The following is a 7,500-nucleotide window of genomic DNA, read 5'->3' as shown; positions in this document are numbered from 1 at the left end:
TGTGGTGGTGCTGTGGTGGTGCTGTGGCGGTGTTGTGGTGGTGGTGTTGTTGTGGTGGTGGTGTTGTGGCGCCGTAGTGGTGTTGTGGTGGCGCTGCTGTGGTGCTGTGGTGGTGTTATGGTGCTGTGGTGGTGCTGTGGCGGTGTTGTGGTGCTGTTGGGGCGTCCATTATGGAAAACACAGCACGCTCGGCCCGATAATAGTGTTAGGGAGTTGTGTGGGTACCGTTCTCGATTTCCGCACTGTTGAAAACTTTTTGAATTTGAGGATGAAAAATAGACCCTCAAAGTTCGTCTTCTTCTTCGTCTGTTTTCCTCCCCCTCTTCTTCTTCTGCCTTCCTCCTCTTCTTCTTCTGCCTTCCTCCTCTTTTATTTTTCTATTCTGATTTTCTTCCTCCTCCTCTTCTGTCTTCCTCCTCCTTTGTATTTTTTTCTCTTCTTTTGTCTTCATCTTCTTCTTCTGTCTTTAGTCCTCCTCTTGTCTTCTCTTTTCCTTCTTCACTCTCTTCTTCCATCACCTTCTACTATTTTCTTATCCTTTGTCTTCTTCCTCCTCCTACTGCTCATTCTCCCTCTTCCTTAATTCTTATTCTGTCGCCATATCTCTTGCTTATTCATATGTCGTCTTATTCTTCTTATTCTTCCTCTTCCTCTTCTCTTGCCAATGTAGAGAAGAGGCGGGAAGGAGGAGAGGAGAGAAGGAAGGGATAATTTGTGGTGATTGAGGTGGATAGAAAGATGGAAGAGATAAGAAAGAGGTATAGATAAATACAGAAATAATATAACTCGCTACCGTTCACACATAAAACAACAGAAGACCTTACCATCCCCGTTCCCGTTGCCATTCCCGTTCCCTAACTACAAAAATACCAACCTATGGCGACTAACTAACAAACTAACTCACTGTCCTGTCCTGACCTGACCTGACTAACACTGACGTCACTCACTCATGTTAATACACCCAGGATTTCCATCAAAATAAATGAATCCGATAGTTAACAATATTTTTAAACACATTATGGATATCCTATTTAAATATTATATATAGAGAGCAACATACATACGCCGCCACTACGCACATCACCCCCCCCACCCCTCCCCCCCCCAAAAAAAATATAGCCTCTGTTGTTTTTATTTATGCAGACAATATAGCGAACATAATAATTTGCTGCCACTCGCTGATATCATAATGTATATACTGTAAAAACATGTGAGTTATATTGCCTGTGTCATGGTATGTATATGTATTCTGGTTCGTAAGTATGTATTCTCGGCTCAAAAATTATGTATCCCTGATTACGATACATGAGCCTAGTATGTATCCCCAAGTATGCTCCAAAGTACAGAATGCTCTTCAATATGCTCCCCAAATTCCACTTTCCACTCGAATACGCTCCCTAAAATCCACAATGCACAAAAATATGCTCCCCAGGACCACTATGCACTCGATAATGCTCCCAAAACTCCTCTAAGCACTCGTGTTAACTCCCCTGTTCCACTACGTACTCGAACAAGCTCCCCAGATCAACTATACACTCAAAGATGCTCCCCAAACTCCTCTATGCACCCTGGTAAGCTCCCCAAACTCCCTTAATGCACTCCAGTATGCTCCCCAGGTGGACGATGCACTCGAATATGCTCCCCGGTCTTCTTCTCCCCCGGGGTGGTGGTCGGGGAGGGGGGAGAAATTTATCAGCTTCCTCCCCAACAACTTTTACTCTCTTTTCCTTCTTCCTGTTGATCCCGTTGAGACCAGGCCAAGGTTCTCCTGTTGCTGTCTGATGTTTGTCTGTTATTGTCGTCTGTTGCTGTTTGTTGTTTGCCTGTTGTCGTCTGTTGCTGTTTGTTGTTTGCCTGTTGTCGTCTGTTGCTGTTTGTTGTTTGCCTGTTGTCATCTGATGTTCGTATGTCTGTTGTCGTCTGTTGTTTGTATGTCTGTTGTTTGTATGTCTGTTGTCTGCTGTTTATGTCTGTTATTTGTTGTTGTCGTCCGTTGTTTGATGTCACTGTCTGTTTGTTGTCTGTTGCTGCTGCTGCTCTTTCTGTCTGTTGTCTTCTGTTGTTATCCGTCTCTTTTATTTACCGTTGCTTTATTCCGTTGTGTTTTTGTTACCCCGTTTACCGTTGTTATTCTTGTTTGCTGTCTATACTATACTCTTTCTTCCTGTCTCTGTGTGTGTGTGTGATAGGAGAGAGGAGGAGAGGAGGAGGAGGAAAAGAAGAAGAGGAGGAGGAGGAAAAGAAGAAGAGGAGGAGGAGGAGGAGGAGGATGGGGGTTATTTCTTATATGTTGCGAGAGTCAGCAGGGAGGAAAGGGAGAAAGGGAGGGGAGGCTATAGAGTGAAGGGAGGGAGGGGAGGGCAAGGGTCAGGGGGGGCCGGGGGAGGGGTAAGGGAGGGGGGGCTTATTTTTCCCTGGGGAGAAGAGGGGCAATGAAGGGTAGTAAGAGGGGCGTGTCCCTACCAGAAGCTGGGAATGGAGGGGAGGGAGGGAGGAGCGAGAGATGGAAAAGGGGAAGTGTTAGACAACCATTTCTCGTACGGAGGGGAGGTGGGTTGGGGACGAAGGGGAAGAAGGGGGGAGGGGAGGGAAGGGGACGGAAGGGGAAGAAAGGGGTAGGGGAGGAAAGGGACGGAAGGGAAGAAAAGGGAGGTGGAGGGGGTGAGAAGGGAATATCCAGTAAATTGTAGGAGGAGGAGAAAGGAAAGGAGAGACGTGACTTTACCGAGGACGGAAGGAAGGGAAGGAAGGGAGTGATTCAACAGAAGAAGGGAGAGAAGGTGAAAGAGGATAAGAGGAAACAGAGTGGTTGTGTGTTGGTGAAGTGAGGACCGTCCATTATATTGTGGAGGGCGTGTCCCTACTGAAGGAGGGAGAGGGAAGGAGGGAGGGAGGGAAGAGGGAGGAAGGAAGGAGGGAGAGAGGGAGGGAAGGAAGGAGGGAGAGAGGAGGAAGGAGGAGGAGGGAAGGAAGGAAGAGAAGGAAGGAGGGAGAGAAGGAAGGAGAGAGAGAGAAGGAAGGAGGGAGGGAAGGAGTGAGGAAGGGAGGGAGGGAAGGAAAAAAGGGGAAAGGACTTATGTGAGCTGGAAAAGGAGACGAAGACTGTCGATTATGCTGTAGCATGGAGGGAGGGGAAAGAGGGAAGGAAGGGAGGAGGGGCGATATTCCTAGGGGCGTTGCCATATACCAGTCACCTCTGCCAGGATCCAGAGAGAAGAGAAGAATTGGTCTGTTGCTCTCCTTCCCCCTCTCTCTCTCTCTCTCTCTCTCACAGGATTATTGAGAGATCCCACTAATTATTTCAACCTACGATTAATCTACTTTCTCTCACTCACTTTCTCTCTCTCTCACTTTCTTTCTCTCGCTCTCTCACGCTTCATGGTGGTCTGTCGCCTTACTTGGTATTCTCACCACACTGTCGTCCCCCCTAGTACGACCCTTCAACCCTCCCCTCTCTCTCTCTCTCTCTCTCTCTCTCTCTTTCTCTCTCAACCTAAACTATAATTCTTCATGATTCTTCTTTCCTTTTTATTCAATCTAATTTAATCCAGTTATTTTCTCATTAAAATCTAACACAATCAAAATTAACCTGACTTAACCTGGACTATTTAACCTACTTACGGGGAACCTAACCTAACCTAACCAACCTAGAGAGAGAGAGAGAGAGAGAGAGAACAGAGAGAATAAAAATAGAAATACAGGGAGAGAGAGAGAACTAGCATACACACACAAACAAACAAACACACACAAACAAAAACACACACACACACACACACACACACACACACACACGGGCCGCTACAACAAATTATTATAAAACTCACTACCATCATGCCATTTATTTTGTCAATGCTTCATAAATAATGTTGTCTATGTTAATGCACCCACGGCTAGTTTTTTTTTTTAATGATTGAATGTTTGTCCAGAGTGTTTTTTTATATGATTTTTTTGTTCCTTTTTTTTTTGGTCGAGCATTGGAGAGTTTTATTTAATGCCGAATTATTTCCACTGATGTATGCGTGTATTTATTTATGTATGTATATATGTATGTCTATATTTTTTTAGTGTATAATTATGTATTTATGTGTATATATTTGTAAATGTTTATTAATGTATGTATTTATGTATTGTATGTATGTATGTATGTATGTATGTATGTATGTATGTATGTGTATGAATGTAATGTATAAATGTATGTACTGTATGTATGTATCAAGATAGCCTCGTCATTCTGAACGCTTGAGTATAATAATAATAACAATAATAATAATAATAATAATAATAATAATAATAATAATAACAATAATAACAATAATAATAATGATACTAATAATAAGTTCGCCCTCTTCCATTGGTAACTTCTCGTAGCTCGATGCATCACACCCCCACACACACAAAACGACATTAAAACACGTAAAAAAAATAATAATAATTCTTTTTATATGACCACAAAAAATCTATAAGTGTATTTACCAGCGAGACAAACTTCCTAAACTGAGTAAGTTAATCTGTCTCTCTGTTATCATTGTTTATATTTCTTATAATCTGTCTCTTTTATGTCCCTCTTGCGTATATCTGTCCATCAGTGTAGAGTGTGGACGGTGTAGAAGGGGGATAATACCGTGTGTGTGTGTCTGTCTGTCTGTCGAACACACACACACACAGTACATACATCTCTTTCACACACTACCACAACCACCACAGTAAGATAATGTATAATGAGCCAACAGGTGTTTATAAATAAGATATAATGAGCCAACAGGTGTTTATAAATAAGATATAATGAGCCAACAGGTGTTTATAAATAAGATATAATGAGCCAACAGGTGTTTATAAATGCATAATGAGCCAACAGGTGCTTATTAATGTATAATGAATCAACAGGTGTTTATAAATGTATAATGAGTCAACAGGTGTTTATAAATAAGATATAATGAGCCAACAGGTGTTTATAAATGTATAATGAGCCAGCAGGTAACTCAATAACACCCCCACTCTATAAATTCATTAGCAGGGCGTTAAGTTCTACCCTACTACTACTAACTACTGCTTACCTGTTATTACCTACCTATCTAGCTCTCTGTCTCCCTATCTTTTTTAAATGTGTTCTTTCTCTCTATCTCTCTCGCTTTATCTTTAAATATACTTTCCCTCTCTCTTTGTCTATCTTTAAATGCTCTCTCTTTATCTCTCTCTCTCTTTAAATGTTTTCTTTCTCTCTCTTTACTACACATCATAATTCTGCGAGAATGAAATACAAAGAGAGAGAGAGAGAGAGAGAGAGAGAGAGAGAGAGAGAGAGAGAGAGAGAGTACGTTTATAATTGGATGGTTGAGAATATTCCACTCTTACGTATCATCCCGAAACGAAATTACTGGCGACAGTTTTAGACAAAAGAGAATTAAATTACAGAATTAAGACAAAATTACATAAAAAACTAAAGCACAAAAGAGATGTACTATTAAAATAAAAACTAGGAATACAAAAACAGGAATACCAAAAAAATAATAAACCTCTTCAATAAACCACAAAGTAAACAATAAACCTTGATATTAAACCATAATTAATACCATAAGTTTACTTCAGATACACTAAAAATACCACCATAGCTAGACCAGGTTTACGGTAGACTAACCTAACCTAACGACACCGGCATATACTAATCACCGTTAAATACACCTCACTTAACCTGACCTAAAGTAAACCATCTTGACCTCATCTCTCACCTGACCTCCCGGCCCCTAACCTAACCTAACGACACCGGCATATACTAATCACCGTTAAATACACCTCACTTAACCTAACCTAAAGTAAACCATCTTGACCTCATCTCTCACCTGACCTCCCGGCCCCTAACCTAACCTAACGACACCGGCATATACTAATCACCGTTAAATACACCTCACTTAACCTAACCTAAAGTAAACCATCTTGACCTCATCTCTCACCTAACCTCCCGGCCCCTAACCTAACCTAACCTAACCACACCTACGTACACTCCTACTCGTTAAACACACCAGTATCGTCATTCACATTCATTTTACAAAGAATCAATGTTTTTTTGTTTTTTTTTTAGATCGTCACTATATATATATATTTTTTATGGCAATTTATTGAAGTTAAGCCAATTAGAGGAAACATTTATAGCGGACAATTTAGGGACACTGACAACGGCAATACTGGACAATAAAGGGAAAATGTGATCAGTCGTAATTAATGTTGACTATTGTATCAGCTAAACTAAACATGGTTCACTGTTATTACCGCACCACCTGCTCCTGCTGTTGTCACTCACACACTCACTCAGTGTGTGTGTGTGTGTGTGTTTGTATAAATGTGTATATATATTCGTGTATGTACAGTATATGTGTGTATATAACTGTATATGTGAGTGCATGTACTGTGAATGTGTATAAGTGTGTGTGTGTGTCTATATCGATATCACCCTCACAAGTCCTCTCACTAGCATGATGGAGGGCGGGGAGGAGCATGGCGGGGCGGGGCATGGCGAGGCGGGGCGGGAGAGCAAAAGGTGATCCCTTGGTCTTTAGTATTCATCAGGTAGTAGGCTATACCCTCCCTCCTTCACCCCCCCGACGGGATGTTGGTCCAGTTGGCCGGCCAAAGGTTCTACCACGACGCCATGTTGGGTTGAGGGAGGTTAGGTTAGGTTAGGTTAGGTCACGTCTCTAATCCTGACGAACTGTATATAAACAAAACCAACCTGACTGATAATTACTTTATTTATTTATTTATATTGGCTATTATTATTATTATTATTATTATTATTATTAATGTTATTATTATTATTGTATTCTTATCAGATCATAACAAATAATTATATACTATAATTATATACACGACACAACACCTCAGTGAGTTGATTTAACAGTGACGCTTGTCTGTCTGTCTCTACACACTCACCTGTATACAAAACATCAACTGAGACTTTGCATTAATTAACCCATCATCATCAGTCACACCTGTCCCGTCAAGGTCAACAAGTGTATGGTAATTAAACAAGGTCATCACGTGAACGATCATTAAGCTATTACGTCACATTACAAAAAAAAAAGAAACGAAAATATATGAAAACAAAAGACTGGAGAAATTTGTTTATTATAATGTATGATTCTTCTCTGTATTAGATAGATGTATTTAAGGGATTAGTGTCATAGAATTTTAGAGGAATTAATATTTCTGCGTTAATAATAATAATAATAATAACAATAATATTAACAACAACGATAATAACAACAATAATAACGACAACAAGAATAATAACATTCAAGAATCGTAATAAAACAAAACCACTTATATTTACAAACTTCCCTCCAGCTCTCCCACCCTCCACTTCAGCCTCCACTTCCCCCAGCCCTCCACTTCCCCAGCCTCCACTTCCCTCCACTTTAGCATATCATACACTGGGAGGGTAGTTCATAAGGCCATTTTTAAGTGAGGAATTTTTCTGGTTGTTTTAATCACAATGTTCCCCTCATC

General features: G+C 40.8%; 1 protein-coding gene across 1 annotated transcript in view; it reads left to right on the top strand.

Annotated features, from left to right (window-relative positions):
- Nucleotides 1–7,500, top strand: part of LOC121862130 (homeobox protein unc-42-like) — a 75,861-nt gene that overhangs the window by 34,895 nt on the left and 33,466 nt on the right. The gene's annotated exons all lie outside the window — the stretch shown is intronic.

Source organism: Homarus americanus, unplaced genomic scaffold (genome assembly GCF_018991925.1).
Source record: "Homarus americanus isolate GMGI-L3 unplaced genomic scaffold, GMGI_Hamer_2.0 scaffold25013, whole genome shotgun sequence".
NCBI lineage: Eukaryota > Metazoa > Arthropoda > Malacostraca > Decapoda > Nephropidae > Homarus > Homarus americanus.
The sequence above is the reverse complement of the archived record's forward strand: the minus strand, read 5'-3'. Positions and strand labels throughout refer to the sequence as shown.